The sequence below is a fragment of the Pseudopipra pipra genome, chromosome 3, assembly GCF_036250125.1.
Source record: "Pseudopipra pipra isolate bDixPip1 chromosome 3, bDixPip1.hap1, whole genome shotgun sequence".
Lineage (NCBI taxonomy): Eukaryota > Metazoa > Chordata > Aves > Passeriformes > Pipridae > Pseudopipra > Pseudopipra pipra.
The window spans coordinates 98,104,677-98,124,328 of NC_087551.1; the positions used below are offsets into that span (position 1 = coordinate 98,104,677).

At 40.0% G+C, this 19,652-nt stretch overlaps 1 long non-coding RNA gene across 2 annotated transcripts in view; it reads left to right on the forward strand.

Annotated features, from left to right (window-relative positions):
- LOC135412067 (uncharacterized) overlaps positions 1–19,652 on the forward strand; it is a 107,774-nt gene that overhangs the window by 14,519 nt on the left and 73,603 nt on the right. The window lies entirely within an intron of this gene.

The following is a 19,652-nucleotide window of genomic DNA, read 5'->3' on the forward strand; positions in this document are numbered from 1 at the left end:
ATCAATGCAAAAAATGGTCTAAACTTGATCTTCAGTTGCTTCAGCTGCATGCTTCATCACTGGCCTTTCTTGCTTTTCCTTTATTAATTTAATCTGAAATGCTGGTCTAGTAATCATCTACATTATGGACAACCTCTATTATGATCTATTCATTAACCTCTCATTATCTTCATTTCTGACTTCCAAACTCTGCATAACTCCACTCTCATTATTGGCAATTTTCTCTGCAGTTTCTTAGCTTTGTCCTTGTCTCCTCTAAGTTGTGTCCCCTTCAGTTTATTGTTATGTTCTTGTCTGTAGGCCCCAAACTTTGGGGAGTCTTTGGATGTCTGAATCAGGGGTGAACAACAGGCCAAGAGTCAAAGTGCTTGCAATCAAATAAACTCTCTATTAGGAATAGTCATGGAAATTTTTAAAGATTTTCAAAGATTCTTCACACTTCACACACTTCACACACATCTTTTCTGCACAGTTAAAATACTTAGCATTTTTGGTTTCTGTAGTTCTCAAGGTGTTATAGAAGGTGGGTAGAGCTTGTTAGCCTAATTTTTAAAGTGCTAAGGTAGGGTAAACCTAGCATAGGTGGTGGCAAGATCAAGCAAGATCATATCTTGTGAAGGGTAAAATGGCAAAATAACAGCAGAAATTAGATTAGAATATCAATTAGTATTGTAAACTCAGATTATCTACCTGGGAAGATAATCCCAGGTTAACGTTTCCTATCAGCTGTTCATGTCAACTTAAATACATCCTTTTTTACTTTAAAGTAGAAAGTTATGAAAGCACTGCTCATCCTTCACTGGGATACAGTGATATTATACTCAGAGAAGCAGAGAGTATTCCTGTGTTCAAAGTTAAAAATATTTTCCTTTCAAGATGCTGCCATAGAAGACAATCAGGATCAAAACTCACTGCTGAGCTCAGTAATAGAAGGGAGTACTTTCTTACAGTCAAAAGGCTTTTTTTTCCTTCACTGCACCTGCAGATGAGATAGGTGAACCAATACTGGCCTTCAGATATATTAAATTATGTTTCATTGATGGCAAAATCCAGTTCCCAGCTAATATTCCATTTAGTAGATGGCTTAAAGTGCACCTTAATCTGCATCATGCCCCAGGTTTGACATTATTTGTGTAGGGCATCACAGGTTGATAGTATTTTTTTTCTGCTGACAGGCACAGTTCTCTTCTCCATTAAAGCTTATGGATATTTATAACTCAAAGTGTTCTTGTAGTAGCTGGTAATATAGAACACTTCTCTGCAGTCTACTATTTGACAGCTTCTATTTACTGAGATCTTACTGATGAGAACATCCATAGCTCTCTTAGTTACCAGATAATTGTGCCAAGGTGATCCTGATCCCTGAACTGAAGGAAGCAAAGAAACAAAAAGCTGCTTTCTCTACCCAAATTCTTGTGTCAGATTCTTACTAGAAGTAATAGACACCACCTTACTCAGATAAATAACAAATCAGCTCTAACTTCTTCACCATTTTTTCCTGTTTCTTCAAAATAAATGTAGACTTCCACCATCCCAGACAACAACACTGCCTACATAGATACAAGTAAAAGTACATTTTCTTCATTCTTAAGAACATGGAAACAGTATAAAACTCCACTGCATTAAGAAGTAGAAAATTAGAATCAGAACAAGGGAATCATTGGAAGGATCTCTGGATTATTTCATCCGACCTCCTACTCAAAGCAGGAGTATTGCTAACACTAAATCAGATTCACTTTATCGTGTCCTGAAAACCCACACGAGTGGAAACTCCACTACTCCTCTGTGTAATCTTAGTGCTGTGCTGAACTACCATTTTTCAGCATTCCAGTACTGGAAAATATATTCATAATGCCCTTCTTGAACCTCTCAAGCTGCAGTTTGTGGCCATTGCCTGTCAGCAAGTCCAGGTACAGAATGAATCATAGAAAGACTTGGTTTGGAAGGGACCCTAAAGATCATCTAGTTCCAACCCTCCACCATTGGCAAGGGATACCATCCACTAGATCAGGTTGTTCAGGGCCCCTTCCAAACTGGCCTTGAACACTGACAAGGATAGGGCACCCAAAAGTTCTCTAGGCAACCTGTTCCAGTGTGTCACTACTCTCTGAGTAAAGAATTTCTTCCTAACATCTGATTTAAACCTGCTCTCTTTCAGTTTAAAGCCTGTCCTGTCACTATCTGCCCATATAAAAAGTCCCTCTCCCTCCTTTCTTATAAGCCCTCTTGAGGAACTGGGAGGTCACAATGAGATCTTCTCTTCTCCAGGTTGAACAACCCCATCTGTCTCATCCTGTCTTCATAGGATAGGCTCTTTCTGACAGGGACTCTCCAGTTTCTCCACATCAGCCTTGAATAGGGGGACCAAAAGCTGGATACAATGGTTGAGGTGTAGCCTCACAAGGTAGTAGTGAGTAAGTTCCTTCAAAAATTCTCCTAACTTAAATCAGTATGCAGTTTGCCTCATCTCTAAGGAGAACACACTGGGGCCTTAGATTCAGCCACGTATTTGCTACACCTCCATGGCCATTTGGTCAGCTCACAGCTGTATTGAGTTATTCTGTTCCAGAAACAGAACTTTGAACTTGTCAAATGTGAGCTGCATGGCCTTCCTTTTGGCCCAGTCCTCCAGCATCTTAAGATGTCTCTGAATTGAAGTTTTAATATTTACTGTGTGAAACATTTACTTTGATTTAATATCTTCCACAGATTTATTGAGAATTCTTGTCTCATCATTGAGGTTGTTGACAAAGATACCAAATAGTCGTGGAGCCATTGTCATCCCACTGGGTCTAGTGCTGATTACCAGCTTCCACTGGACATCATATGACTGATTACTACCCTCTGAGCACAGAAGTCCAGCCAATATTAAGCCTACCTAGATGTACATTCATACAACTCATCCCTCTTCAATTTACATGTGAGAGTGCTGCTGAGGGCCCCAGCAAAGTTAGGTGTATTACATCCACTATTGTCACTTCATTCACATCACTAGTCACTTTATCTCTGAAGACAATTGAGTTAATAAGCATGATCAGTCCTTGGTTAACCTTTGTTTCTTGTTCTTCAGTGTTGTCATGGTTTAACCCCAGCCAGCAACTAAGAACCACACAGTCATCACTCTCCCCACAGCAGGATGGCAGAGAGAATAAGAAGAGTAAAAGTGAGAAAACCTGTGGATTGAGATAAAGACAGTTTAACAATAAAACAACAAAAATAATAGTAAGGAAAAGGAAAAAGATAAGACAGAAAGAGAAAATAAAACCCAAGAAAGACAAGTCATAAAAATGAAAATGATTTCTTACCATCAACTGACCAATGCCCAGTCACTTCCCAAGCATTGGCCCCCCTGGCATCCTCCCCCCCATCTTTATGTGCTAAGCATTATGCCGTATGATGTGGGATGTCTCTTGGATCAGTTGGGGTAAGATGTCCTGACTGTGTCCCCTCACAACTTCTTGTGCACCCCCAGCCTCCTCATTGGTTCGGAGGGGTGAGTAGCAGAAAATACCTTGATGCTGTGCAAGCACTGCTCAGCACTAACAAAAACATCCCTGTATTATCAGCACTGGTTTGGTCACAAATCCAAAACACGGCCCCATATTAGCTACTCTTAAAAAACCTGTCTATCTAGACCAAGCACAATTGTTTAGAAATATCATCTAAGAATCTGTTTCCAGGGACTGAGTTGAATCTGACCAGCCTGTAACTCCCAAATGGTTCTTCCTGACATTTATATAGCTGGGTATATTATTTTCATTTTTTCCTTTGTAAGAGACTTTTCCAGATTGCTTCAATTTCTTTGGCCGCAGGTAAGTAGCAGCTTTACAATCACCCCAACTGTGTGCTTCAACACTTGCAGATGAATCTCACCCAGGCCCAGGGATTTTAGCACATCAGGATCCTTCAAGTAGCTCCTAACCTGTGACAATTCCACTCTTGACTGCTCTTCTCCTTCCCAAGCATGACTGGCTTGTGCAGTGATCTGGTCTCAGGCTTTTCCTAGAGGGACTGAGGTAGGGAGGTGGAGAAGGCATCAAGTACTTTAGTTTTATCCATGTCATCCATCACTGCGCTGTCTTCTCCCTTTCATCAACAGTGCCACATTTCCTCTGAACTTTTTGCTCTGAACATTTTTCTATCAGCAAGCTGACAGAATTTCTTCTTATTACTCCTCGTGTCACTAGGCAATTTTAAGTCTAGTTGGGCTTTGGCCTTCCATTACTCTGTGAGTAATGTTTCTCTCTCATGTCCATCCTTCTTTGCAATTTCTTATATGCTCTCTAGGGTAGCTAATATCAATTTGATAATAATGAAAAATCAGTGGTTTCCTGTGTTATTGTATTGCTATTTCCATTGCACGAGTTTTGTGCAGCCTGTGTTTGGTCACAGTTTATGTTCTTGTGCCATGTTTAATAAAGTAATAGCAGATTAACATAGATATCATGTCTAGGCTTTGCGAATGAAGATTTGGGAAGGGCTCTACCCACGTTTGTTACAATACGAGATAGACATGTCTGGTTGCAAAAGGCACAGCAGAAAGACTCCTTAGGTGGTATATTCTGCAAGACACGATTCTTTCTGTGTTGTCTTTTCTCCTTGAGAGTGATCCTGCGTGCGTTCTCAAAGGAAGCAGCAGCATTATAGATGGTGTGTCTCCAGGCCTCCCGATTGGAGGCCAGAGTAGACCAGTTATGTTGATCAATATGGCCAAGGCTGAGATGTTGTTTCAGGGAGTCCTTTTATCTTCTATTCGGGGCTCCTCTCTTGCGGCAGCCAGTGGCAAGTTCACCATAAAGCAAGATCTTAGGAAGGCGGTGGTCCTTCATCCTTGAGACATGCCCTGCCCAATGCAGCTGTGTTCTCAGCAACATGGCCTCAATACTCGTAACTGCTGCTTGTTCTAGAACAGACGTATTAGTCACATAATCTGACCAGTGGATGTTTAGGACTGTACGGAGGCAGCGTTGATAGAAGCATTCTAAGAGACACAGGTGGTGGCGGTAGATGACCCATGATTTGGATCCATATGAGAGAGTAGACAGCACAATGGCTCTGTAAACACTGATCTTTGTGTTTTTCTTCAAGTGTTTATTTCACCAAACTGTTTTATGGAGTTTTCTGAAAGCTCTATATGCCTTTGCTAACCTGTTGTCTATCTCTCTGTTGACCTTACCGTCCAAGGAGATGAGGTTACCTAGGTAATTAAACTGCTGGACTGATTTGAGCACTGATTGGCCAATGGTGATATGGGGATGATGGAAGACTTCCTGAGGTGCAGGTTGATAGAGAACTTCTGTCTTCTTTATGCTGACTTCCAGCCCAAAAACTCAGCAGCGTCTGCAAAGCAGGATGTTAAATGCTGCAGAGCTACTTCTGTGTAGGTGACAAGGTCAGCGTCATCAGCATAAAGCAGCTCCTGGACAAGATGGTTTAAGGTCTTAGTGTGGGCCTTCAGTCGCCTGAGGTTGAAAAGGCTTCCGTCAGTATGGTATTGAATATAGATACCATCCTGATCATCGAGGTCTGCCGTGGCCCTTTGGAGCATCATGCTGAAAAAGACTGTGAATAAGGTTGATGCAAGAATGCAGCCTTGTTTCACACTACTGGTAATTAGAAAGGGCTCAGAAAGTGCATCACCATATCTGACTTGGCCGTGTTGATCCTCATGGAGTGAGTTGATGATTTTAAGGAACTTGGTGGGACAACCTAAACGTTCCAAAATCTGCCATAGACCTTTTCTGCTCACAGTATCAAAAGCCTTGTTGAGGTCAACAAAGGTTACATAGAGACCTTCATTCTGTTCCCATTCTGTTCAGACACTTTTTTTGCAGTTGTCTGAGAAGAAACACCATGTCTGTGGTGCTCCTGTTGGCTCTGAAACCACATTGGCTTTCAAGTAGAATTCCTTCTGCTATAGCGGGTTTTAGTCTGTTCAAGAGTATTCTTGCCAGGATTTTGCCAGCAATGGAGAGCAGAGTAATACCACAGTAATTTGAACAGTCTGATTTAACTCCTTTCTTTTTATATAAGGTGATGATGACTGCATCTTGAAGGTCTGATGGTAGTTCACCTAGTTCCCAACAGCGCACTATAAACTCATGAAATTTAACACGGAGTGCTTGGCCCCCATGTTTCCAGACTTCAGATGGAATTCCATCAACCCCAGCTGCCTTGCAGATTTTCACCTGCTGTATGGCCTTGAGGGTTTCTCCTAGAGGGGGGGCAGTATCCAATTCATACTTCACCAGTTGTTGTGTGACGGACTGAATAGCTGAGTCTTGGACTGCATGGCTAGTACTGAAAAGAGTCTGAAAGTGTTCAGACCATCAATTCAGAATGGAGGTTTTGTCTGTTAGAAGCGTTTGACCATCAGTGCTGAGTAGAGGACTTTGGGCTTGGTATGTAGGCCCGTATGCTGTTTTCAGGGCTTCATAGAACCCTCTGTGATCACCTGTGTCTGTGCATAATTGTGTTTTTTCAGCTAGATTGATCCACCACTTGTTCTGGATGTTGCAGAGTTTCTGTTGGAGCTTGCTGCATGCAAAAGGCTGCTTTTCTTAGGTGACAGAATGGCAGTGCAAGGTGTGCTTGGTGCATGGTTCTCTTCTTCCTCAACAATTCTTGGATCCTTTGGTTGTTTTCATCAGACCAGTCCTTGTTTTTCTTTAGGGAGAACCCTAAGGATTCTTCAGAGGACTGCAGGATACTGTTTTTAATATGGTGCCAGAGTGTTTCAGGAGAGGTATCTGTAGAATCTGTGGAATGGTTTTCAAGTCTAGTTTGAAGATTTGCCTGGAATTTGTTTCTCACTGTGGCTGATTGGAAATTGTTAACTTGGAGTCTCCTCCTTGGGATACTGCCCCTTTAAGGTTTGAATTTAAGATTGAAGTTAAGTTTACAGCGCACAAGACGATGGTCTGTTTGGCATTCTGCGCTGGGCATCACACAGGTGTGGTGGACATCACGGACATCTCTCTGTCACACCAAGACATAATCGATGAGATGCCAATGCTTAGATCTAGGATGCATCCAGGTTGTCTTCAGACTATTTTTCTGCTGAAAGATAGTGTTGGTGATGGTGAGCTGTTGCTCCGCACAGAATTCTAGCAGAAGTTGACCATTATCATTGCAGCTTCCAACACCATGCTTGCCTAATATTCCTTTCCAGGCTTCAAAATTCTTTCCTACTCTGGCGTTGAAATCACCAAGGATAATGATCTTATCATCTGGAGGAACCTTTTGGGTAAGGCGGTGCAGGTCAGAGTAAAATTTATCTTTTTCAGCAGGGTCAGCTTGGAGAGTTGGGGCATATATACTAAAGAGGACAGCGTGTTGCTTGTTGTGTAGTGGAAGGCGTAGGGAGATAATGCGGTCAGAGTGACCTGTCGGCTTCATTAATCATGAAGCTGACTCCTGAGAGATGCTTTTCTGTCCTGGGTTTACCTGACCAAAAGAGTGTGTAACCAGCACCATGTTCTCTAAGGCTGCCTTCCTCATCAAGGCGAACTTCGCTGAGAGCAGCAATGTCGATGTTGAGACGTGACAGTTCATGGGCAATTAAGGCAGAATGACGCTCAGGACGTCCACTATCCACAGAATCGAGCATGGTTCTGATGTTCCAGCACGCGAGAGTCAATTTGGGTACACCTTTGGAGGCAGGTGTGTACCTTTGTCTTTTGATCTTTGTGTGACTGCATTTGTAGAAGATGTCACTACAGGGCTTTGCAAACGCGGGTAAGGCCTTCGAGCCTGTGCAATGGATTTTTTAGGTGAGACGCAGTGTGCGTGGAACTGAACCCACCCTTTAATCCTAAGGTTCATCTGCCAGGGCCTAGCAAGCTCGGACAGTAGCAGTGAGGTCCTCAAGACATAGGTTTGATTAGAGTGACCTTCTCTTAGATGGATGGCCTTACAGGGCTAAGTGAGCTCCATCTGCCCGGGCTTAGAATTGTCCTTCTCCTTTGTGTGCTCTGAGATTCCCCCTCTCATCTCCCACGTGGGCACAGTCCGCGCCGGTGAAGCTCCCCCTCTCTCTCTGTCTCTCTCTCTTTCCTTTCCCTGCCTGGGGCTGGGGCCAGACACACGCACCCCAACATAGGTATATATATACAGATATATACAAAGACAGGCAGATACGTAAAAACTCATTTGTTGAAGCTGACCAATTTAAGGTCAAGCCTATAGGCCACCAGCAAGTCAAACTTTTCCAGGTAGTAACAATGCTTGCATTCCTTCTTATCAGGAAGAAACTTATTTGTAATATTTTAGGTAATTACTTTCAAATCAAAACATAGCAATTGTGTTGTAGTGCTGTGACTTCCCTAAAACCCCTACTCGTAGGAGCCCACTGTTCAAAGCTGCATGGCAGTTCAATCGCCCTAATTTATTTTTCACATTCACCTTAGAGATATATGAACCATTATTCTAGATATTTTCTCTTGATCCTGGTTCCAGCATTTTTCTCTCTGACCAACTTGTTTAGAGGCTTTCAAGATTTTTCTTGATCCTTTACTTAAAAACTAGCATCCAAAGGAGACATTAAAGACCCCTTCACCTTTTAAATGTCAAAACTACAGTTTCACTCTATCTGCACCATTTTTAAAAAATTTTCTTACTCTATCAGATAAGTTGGATTTTTTGGGGGGGTCGTGAAACATTGGTTTTAATGTTTCATTTTCTTATGTTTTAGAAAAATGCATTTTCTATTTTGAAGAGACGTATCATGTCTAGAAGTAAATCTATCACTATTTTAGAGTGTAAAGTTTGAAGACTGAAATGGAGAGAAAATACTTCAGTTTCTCTGAGCTTTTTGTTCATTCATTTGGCTCTTAGATATAACATTTGTGAAAATAAATACACTTATTTTGTCTCTTTCCTCCAGTTAAGGATCAAACTTATGGAAGAATGAGAAAGTATTTTCCACTCACAGCTTAAAGTAGCTCTGCCACATAAAATCATCTACTCATAGAATCGTTACAGTTGAAAAGGACCTCTAAGATCATTGAGCCCAACCATAAAACTTCAATTATTTCTTAACATCTGTGTTTAATTTGACAATAATTAACATAGGAATAGGAAAAAAAATTACTTTCCCTATATATTTAAATAGAACCAACTAGGAAAGAGTGTTTTCTGTACTGAGTTTATATCTGAGTCCCTCAGACACTAGGCATTTTCAGCAAAGTGTGCCATCGCTTCTTTCCACTTCCCCAGAGAAGATGTAAGATCACACTTATGACATCTCTAATGACACATGGAGGAAAACAATTCTTGGAAAGTTACAAGGTCAGGCTAAAATTCCAGAGAGCCGGTACCTAAAAGATGTCAAACATAATGACATAATGACAATATGCAAGAACCTATTCTTGGTTTATATTTACATGTTTTTTTCCAACATTATTAATACTATTTTAAAGTTCTATTTGTTTTACAGGCATGATTAAATGTTGTTTACATACAAACTATAAAGTTTTGTAGTATTTGTAAGGCCTTTATCCCATCTGGCTTTGAGATATTTGACAAGTTATTAAAAAGGAACTTAACTCCTATAGCCTTATAGTAAAAAGAAGGAGGTGGAGACAAAAAAATAACCCTTTCATACTGACTTTATACTACAGAAATGATTTTTTTTTTTAAATTTTGTTTCCATACTCCTTTGATAGGTGCCAGAGTTGGCAAATGGATGTTAATTACCAGTGTATGTCTCAGCAAAATTGAATGAAAATCAATGTTAATGTGTCTTCACCTAAACTTTTAATATTGTTCCTCTGGGGGATCAAATTCAAATAGCTCCAGACAGCAACCTCTGCAGAAACAGGTTAATTTATGACTCAAATGTGTAACTCCACACAAATAGATGTGTACAGAGTTCAGGAGCAGACTAGCTGTAAATTTATACTTAGGAGAAAAATACTCATGTAAAAAAAAAAAAAAAAAGGAAAAGATTGAATAGTTTTCTTCTATCTCTGTTTGTCAGTGGAAAATGCAGGATCACTGGGACTACACCACTATATGAGAATTCCAGACAAATCACCCAAACTCCAACTTATATGCTTTCTTTAATTTTAAAGGCTTTGGAATAAAGTGAAATTGTAAGAGTTAATGAATTTGTTTAACAAAACTCTGTGGGAATGGTGATGGGTCACAACAGTAACGAAAAAAATAAAAACGCAGTGACCCTGATTTTTCTCGTATCACAAGCAGTTTACAGAAAACACTGTCTCTTACTGTGTCCATGGAAGTTTACATTCTAAGTATTAAAGGCCTTGGCAAGGTGGAAGGAAAAGCAATACAAAAAGGTTATTCTTTAGAAAAGAGACCATTGAGGTGTCAACCGGAAGCAGTTGAATATTGAGATCAGGCTGAAAATGCAGTGTGGGAGCATTTTGAGGAGAGCAGATTTATTGTTATTACAATTTTCACATATTGCCAAAGGTACAGAGAAAATGAGGTCACAAGAGACAAGAGGCACAAAACTGTGGTTTCTTTTATACGAAAATGACTCTCAAAGGCTTTCTTAAACAAGAGTGAAAAATGATGTACTTATTCATTGAGCATTGCTTTAGGATCCCAAGCAGGAAAAGACAAGTAGCACATAACTGAGGATGACACGTAACCTTTCACAGAACATGCGGAGGTTTTTCATCTGCATTTCATAGTGTGATGGCACACTCCTCAGGAATGCAGCCTAGGCTCCTTAAACACCTTAGGACTCCACATCTTCAAAAAGGGATTCCTAAGGAGAGATATGGGGAGGGTCTATAAGTTCTTGTTTACCTGCTCCATACAACTCATGAAATAATTATTGTCTAATTCTCATCACAATGACTAGGAGTAGATAATAAAAATACCAGCCAAAGCTTGTAGAGTCATCATCATCATGGCTGGGCTTCGCTAACGAAGATTTGGGAAAGACTCTACCCACGTTTGTTACAAGCACGTAAGGCCAATATGAGATAGACATGCCCGGTTGCAAAAGGCACAGCAGAAAGACTCCTTAGGTGGAATATTCTGCAAGACATGATTCCTTCTGCGTTGTCTTTTCTCCTCGAGGGTGATCCTGTGTGCGTTCTCAAAGGAAGCAGCAGCGTTATAGATGGTGTGTCTCCAGGCCTCCTGATTGGAGGCCAGAGTAAACCTGTTATGTTGATCAATATGGCCAAGGTTGAGATGTTGTTTCAGGGAGTCCTTGTATCTTCTATTCGGGGCTCCTCTCTTGCGGCAGCCAGTGGCAAGTTCACCATAAAGCAAGATCTTAGGAAGGCGGTGGTCCTTCATCCTTGAGACATGCCCTGCCCAACTCAGCTGTGTTCTCAGCAACATGGCCTCAATACTTGTGACTGCTGCTTGTTCTAGAACAGATGTATTGGTCACATAATCTGACCAGTGGATGTTTAGGATTGTACGGAGACAGCGTTGATGGAAGCGTTCTAAGAGACACAGGTGGTGGCGGTAGATGACCCATGATTCAGATCCATATAAAGGAGTAGACAGCACTATGGCTTTGTAAACACTGATCTTTGTACTTTTCTTCAAGTGTGTATTATGCCATACTCTTTTATGGAGTTTTCCAAAAAATACCAGCCAAAGCTTATAGAGTAAACAGAAGACAATACATTTTTACTGAGGGCATATCTATGCTCTGGAACTGATTTTTACAACTTAGTGACTTTGCGTGGCAAAAATATCACAGAAAAATCAGATCCATTTGGATGAAGGCTGCATAGAAGGTTGTTAAACAGCCTTTAGCATCCCTAAGTGACTTATTCTTGGAAAGGGGGGAAAATGCTAGTAGAATTATACTTGCTGTCTTACAGTGGATCCCTTCTTTAGCAGTCGCTATTGAAAACTGGTCAGATGGACCTTTGCTCTCACCCACTACAGCTGTTTTATGTTAGCTAGCCTTTCTCTTTCTGCTTTTATTCTGCCTTTTCTTTACTTTTGATTAGGGAAGAATTTGTCAAGAGAGGGATGAAAATAGGTGTCCAGATCTCAGTGACTGCCGGTCATAGTGCCTTTTTCACCTTTGAACTTTTTCCCCCAAATTTTTATTGTTGAACAATTGTTATTAGGTCAAATTTGCTATGGTTGCTGCTTGTGTAATTTAACTTCTCATTCCTTGTTTGAAACTTTAAGCTTATTTTTAGGATTGCTTGTAAGTAAAAATAATGTCACAGAGAGTAAAATTAGAACTACATTTTTTGTCTAATAGCAATATGGCCATTCAGTTTGGCATTATAATTACTGTCTGTTTATTGACCCTTTCATTTTTTAATATGAGTATCTATAATTTCCTGGAGAAGTGAACAACAAAAAAGTCCACAATGACCAACAAAGAACCACATATTTATGCTGAGCTTCTTGAAATGTTTCTGTTCACTGTTTTTATTTGAAAGGTTTTGAAATAAATTGTTGCAAAAATGTGCTTGGGTAAACTTTTGAGAACTGAATGTCATTGTCTTTAAAATACTTCTGGCCAGGGAGAAGGAGAAAGACATGCTATTGACAAATGCAGTAATTTTACAACTGTTTTTCAAAGAAATAATTTTTTGAAATATTTCTTTTTCAAAATATTTTATCAAACCAAATTTTTTTGAAAATATGGCATATTTTTCATAATTACATGAGGCTTATTCTCCCAAGTTATTTATGCATTTCTAGTTTGCAAGGATTTTTATTCAGCTACAGTCAACATTACGGGGGGAAAGTTCAGCAAATCATCTTGAATGCTAGTGCTAAAAACCTTTTTAGAATATATTTAATCTACTTAATTTTAAATGTTTGCAACTCAAAGAACTTTATCTGGCAAATTTAGAATCCTTTTTTTATGAGCTTTTGAGGAGAAATCACAGACATTAAAAAGGAAGACTTGGAGGGGAAAAAAGGAGACAGTTGTTTTCTCTGTTATGCAATATAGCCTCTCTCTCTTTAAAAACATCTGTGTCCCAATTTATCTCTAAATAGTGCTTATTCAGTATTTAATAGATTTCAAAACACTTTGCAAGAAGGATCAAAATTATCAGAGAAAAGACAAGGAAGTGATTCGTCCAATCTTCAGCACAGAATAGACCACATATCGCCTAAATTTAGTCTACTAGTCAAGTCACTAAATGACACCAACTTTCTGAATTGTCTTGTAATTGTAAGTAAATTCCTCATTCTGACTCAGAAATATTGCAATACTGTTAAACCCAGACTGAAGTACTCTTCTGTTTTGTAAGGGCAGGGGTTAGCAGTCTGCAGTGTGTCTGTGATACCTTATTGTGCAGTAATATTCGTGACTGGTTTGATTAAAAATATAACATACAGGTGCCTGATAATTCTGAAGGGTTAACAGTGGCATACAGGCCCAGAGTGTTTGAAAACTCTGTATGCATGAGTTTTTACACACATGCATATGACTGTACATATATATGTCTATATATGTGCACGTACGTACATACAGGAATGTACAACATATAGCACAGTCATATAAATAATGAGTGATATCTGTGGAGAAATTTGGAAGCCTCAACTGAAAATCTCAGTATAAGTCAAAAGGATTATTATAAAGTTAGGAAAGATGACAGAGGGTTATTTTTAATATAAAACTGTCAATTTTATGCTAAAATCTAGTTTCAGGTTTCTGTAACAAATCTATCATTGACAGTTTTACTTTTTTGTGATAACTCTGAGAATTTCTGACATTTTTGTGACTTTTTTTTCAACTTCTTTTGAGATTGTTGAGACACTATTAACTATGATCTGCTTTTAGGATTACTTAGAGACATATTCTGTTCCTCTTTAGAATAAGAAAGCCAAAGGATAGTCACTCTTCTTCCAGGAATTCAAATCCCAGTTTCCCTAGTCTGAAGACACCACTGTCTTTTGAGATCACTTTTAAAACAATAGCACCCTGAGGCAATGGGCCAGAAGCAATAGTGTCTGCAATTAGTGTCACATTCAATCCAGACCAGGAGTATAATGTGTTTTGTTTTTACAGAAACCTTATGGGCTATGTAACTCAATTTTATGATGATGTTTTAAGAATTCCCCAGTCATATACTCTGAAAGGTCTGTGTGCTCATTAAAGAAAGGGTCTTTGGTATCTTAAGGAATTTGGACAGAAATTGAATATACGTTTAAGGTCATCTGCCAGAGAAATTTAGCATTTTTAAAGAAAGAAAATTTGGTGGTGAAATAAGACAGTAATATTTCAGTGGAATAAAACAGTGGCTCTAGAGACATTAGTATAAGATGGCAGTACAAATAGCAGGTTAATTTCTATTATTGATAAATTATTTTAACTGCTGTGAAAGCTAAAGTTTTCCATCATGATTTCATTCTGTAAACACTTGTGAAGAAACTGTTTTACACTGTAAAGGATAAAGCCATTCTAAGCAGCAGATATCCAGTGCAGAAGCAGCAAATTATAGACTTCTAGAATGAAATTCTGGCCCTAGACAGGATAGGGCAAAAATTACTTCAGTGGAGACTACATTAAGCCATGTGCTTCAAATACAGAGGAGGCTTTTACAATAATTGAGGCTGACCCTACTTGCAGTGAAAGTCCAGTTTCTGTATCAAGCCCAAAACATCTACACCTGCTTTAATGATAGACTTCAGAGTCTGCTGACATTTTTGCTGAGCAGCAGCTAATTGGTTCAATTGTTAATGATTACCACTAGTGATGGCATTTGCCTTAATGGACTTTCAACATTTTCATGTGGAGCTTCATCTGATTTAGCTATCACTTCTGAAACTCTCTGTGGGTTTATCTGTGCTTCGTGAATATCCTGGCATCCCAAGCTCTTTAACTGTTTCTGTCCTTCCAGTTCTCAGGTGGTCTCAGGGAAGGAGCACCCTTTCTCCTCAAGACTCTACATGATCCAAGGTGCAACACCCAAAGTCATGCTTAGTGTGCAGAGCCAAATGAAGGCATGTGTTCTGCATATGCCAAAGTGGCTGTTTGAGTTTGAGCCTTACTTTGCTTGCAGTTCACACTGTCAAACTTTCTTGTCCCTTGTCCTTACCATTGTAGCTTTTGGTTGCGACTTTCACAGCCAAGTGCCATACCTTTTAGTATGACACCTCTTGTGAGGACACTAACAGCACAGGAATTTAAGTACTGGGAACCAAAAAATTAGTAGTGGAGAGACAGTGCGCAACTTTTAAAAGCATTTTTCAGATTTTCTGACTCCTTAAATAATCTTGTACTCTCATAGAGCAAAGTCAGTCAAGTTAGGTCAAACATTTTCAATGATAGATTAACCTGTGTCATTATTTTGAGTGGAAATAGGTTAATAAGCACTCAACAATAGAGGCATCTTCCATATCTGAGCTTCCAGCTCCATCATGGTAACTGACTGTGCTTCTAGTCCATGGTTTAAGAGACCTAATTGAGCTTGCACTGAAATGAACAAAAGAAAAATTAGCATGGTGTGTACTCAGTTGAACAACTTAACTGGAAAGTACCCTTCGAGTACTGAAAGGCAACAATAAAGTCTTCCCAGCACCTTCTCTTTTCCAGGCTAAATAACTCCAGCTGTCTCAGCCTATATATAAAATCAGTTTATAAGACCTACAGCTTTCTTTTTTTTTGGCCTTCTCTAGACTCGCTCCAAGAGGTCCATGTCCTTCCTGTGCTGAGAACCCCAGAACCAGATGCCGTACTTCGGGTGGGATCTTAGCATCTCACCACAATGGAGTAGAGGGGGAGAGTCACCTCCCTTGGTCATGCTACTTTTTATGCAGCCCAGGATTTGGGGCTGCAAGTGCACATTGCTGACTCATGTCCAGCTTTTCATCCACCAGTACTCCGAAGTCCTTCTCGGCAGGGCTGCTTTCAATCTGTTCATCCCCTAGCCTGGATTGATACTCAGGGCCGCCCCGATCCAGGTGCAGCACCTTGCACTTGTGCTTGTTGAACTTCAGGATACTCCCATGGGCCCACTTTCTGAGCTTGTACAGGGCCCTCTGGATGGCATCCCATCCTTCAGATGTGTCAACTGCACCACTCAGCTTGGTGTTGTCTGCAAACTTGCTGAGGGTGCATTTGATCTCTTTGTCTATGCCATTTATGAAGATACTAAACAGTACTGGTCCCAATACAGACCCCTGAGTGACACCACTTGTCACTGGTGTCTGTCTGGACATTGAGCCTCTGGATGTGACCATCCAACCAGCTTCTCATCCATCAAACAGTTCATCCATCTCTCTCCAATTTAGTTGTGGTGGACCATGTTAAAGGCCTTACAGAAGTCCAAATTAAATATTTGAAATTGTGTAAAGAAAAAAAAAGAGATGTCAGTGCCAAATAGAGCTCAGTAGTGAATACACTTTTTTTGTTTTACGTATTAGGAAACATTTTCTTTTACTTTTTTAACTTTTTAAATTTTTTAATTTCTTCTTCGTCTTCTTTCTAGGTGCTTATATCACATTTTAAGGTTCTTTAAAACAAAGAGTGAAAATGAAGTAGGAGTACTCCTGTCTGACAAGCAATATATGAGTTCATTCATTTGGTATTTTTGAGGATACTTAGGAGTAGTCCCAAGAATATGTGCAAGAACTAGTTACTACACAAATGCATTGTGAAGTGAGCTGCATTTATTTGTCATTTATTGTGTTCAATGATCAGAAAATGTGCTCATTTTGAGGAACCCACTGATTGTGTCCACTGTTGATAAAGTTAACATTACACAGATGTCCCTGGTACTGCTTCAGAAAAAGGTCAGCTATATCTTTCTTACTGACTTTAAAAATGGCATCAGCAGAGATTCCAAACGTAAGTCACTGTCAAAGTAAGAAATTAACTTCTTTAAAAGATTTTAGTGATTCATAGTCTTGTTTTTATTCCTATGAAAGGATGTTGTTGCTTGTAATTTCCCGGTGGAAACAAGCAAAGAATGAAAAGGAAAGGACTTACTTTAGTGATAATACAAGCAACTTAGGTTGTATGTGTGTTGGCTTTTTTTTACAAGACTCAAGAGGAGCAAAAAAGTAATGTATCATAGCCTCAAGGGAAAGCAAACCAACTGTCAGCTTGAAGGAAACATTGGTTAAATTATTTCCTATAAAGCTTTTGTTAGACCTCAAGTGCAAAGAAGCCACAACATGCCTTTGCATACACAGATTCTATTACAAATCATCTCTGCACATTTATTTATGTATAGCATGGACCTATCTCTTGAGTCGTAACCATGGTCCTACCTCAACTGCTAAATTAAAAAGACCCTTAGTCTCTCAGTTACTACCAAATAACACTATCCTCAGTAAAGTTCTTTGTTTTTCTGTCCCTTTTCTGTCCCTCACTTAGCCATACCATTCTTCTGCTTTGGCACTTTTTTGCATACTGTGAACAGTCTACAGTTCTGTGCTTGCTATCCCTTTTTATTCCAGTTTTTCATTCCCCATAAGCAAATTCACCAATCAATGAGCAAAACCCCAAGGTGATACAAACCAGATATCTTCTAAATATAGATAAAATAAATCCAGATCATCCACATCCTTAGTTTCTCGAACACTAATCCATACAAAGTATCCTATATAGGTGATTGCTCTCAAAGTGAAAAGCTAATCTTCTGTTTCTATTCTGTAAAGGATTTGTTCTGATGTATGTTCAGCCTTGCCTCAAGCATATGTTTCTTCTCATTCCTACTTACAGATATTTTTCCACCCTAGATGAACCAAAACCCATGGAATGATGCAGTTCAGAACAGAGAGATTTTCATTCTGTATGTCTTCAATTGGACCAAGCTTTATATTGTGTCCTAGGGAGCCACAGGCTAAGATTTCATCCAGGCCAAGTGCCTGCTCTGCCTTCAGCGAGACTTCTCACAGGCAATTACAACTTCCTTGTGGACATCTTTTGTCTTATCTTCCAAGTCATATGTACCGCATGCTATTCCTGAACCTGCCTGGGAATGTGCTCCTGTAAGGCTCGGGAATGTGCTCCTGTAAGGCCCATGAGCATGGTACCATGCATAACCTGGACAGCAGATCAAATGAGGTGATCTGCCCCTCTACTCCTCTCTGGTGAGACCCCACCTGCAGTGTTGCATCCAGCTTTAGGGTCCCCAGCACAGGAAGGATGGCAACCTGCTGGAGTGAGTCCAGAGGCTGGCCACCAAGTTGTTCAGAGGGATAGAGCGCTTCTCCTATAAGGAAAGGCTGAGAGAATTGGGACTGTTCAGCATGGAAAAGAGAAGGCTTCATGATGACCTAATTGCGGCCTTCCAGTACTTGAAGGGAACCTACAAGAAAGATAGAGAGAGACTATTTACAAGCACATGTAGTGACAGGACAAGTGGAACTATCTTCAAAATGAAAGAGATCAGGTTTGGATTAGGCACTAGGAAGGAATTCTTTACTGTGAGGTTGGTGAAGCACTGGAATAAGTTGCCCAGAGAAGTTGTGGGTGCCCCATCCCTGGAGGTGTTCAAAGCCAGGTTGGACAGGGCTTTGAGCAATCTGTTGTAGAAGAAGGTGTCTCTGCATGCGTCAAGGGGGTTGGAATTAGATGATCTTTAAGGTACCTTACAACCCAGGCTATTCTATGGTTCTATGATACCTTGTTTCAGTCTGCCACAAAAGGCCCTTTGCAGGTCATGCTGAGACATATCTTAGACAATGGGTTGCATTTCAGAAATCTACCACTCATCAAAGCCATGCATAATCCATAATCAATGAAAAAAGTAATTATTCAGGAGATGCTGCTTGCATTTCAATAACTGTATAGGCCATTTTCCTTCTAGGCTTTCTCAATTGCTGAATATTTTCTCCTCATGCGGTAGCAATCACATGTTCAGCACTCTTTCCAGCAGCATGAAGGCTGCTTGTTGATATTTCTAACACTTCTCTTTTGTGTATGTCCAGTTGAACAACTCACTGTGTAGAGGTGGACATATGTTTCTCTATGAGCATCATAAAAGTTTATGCTCAGGCCACCCTCTAAGCTATCATCTTCAGGACCCTAATGAAGTTTACTGCCAGGGTAACTAGGGTGAAAATGTTCCAAATAATCTGTGTAAATTATTCTCACAATGTTCAGGAATAAAACTACCTGCCTTTTTTTTTGTTCTCAGGATTGCACCATGAGATAAGTCAGCCTCTGAGTCAGAAAAGGGCTATCTCACAAAGAAGAGCAGCACATTAATCATGTTGACAGTGAGAGCTGTGCTCCATAGATAGCAGCTCTATGTTTACTGCCATTACAATTGGTACTCATCATTTTAGGTATAGAATGCATCCTTGTCTAAGGAGGCAGCTGTTCATGGACCAGTATCCTGAGGCAGAATGCAATCCATAAACTTCTGAAAGAGGACCATCCAGGCCCAAAAAGCATCCTTTGGGAGCAGAACAGGTCATCCAGGGATTTTGTTGTATAACCATGGAATTGGATCTTCCACAACTTTTCCAAACATATGACATTCAATTTTCTGAATCAACAGCAAAACAATTTATTCCAGCTTTATTTCACAGATTTCTGCATTATCCTGAACCATGAGCTTCTATCCAAAGTCTATAATTACCCAGGCTCCACAAGGGCCAAAGCACACTGCCATTTGCCAAGCACTGAAAAAATTTACCTATCTCAGTTTGGGATTTGACAGATCTGTTACTGTTTTAGGCCACACAGGACACTTCCGTGGTAAAAGCAGAAGCTCTCTCTG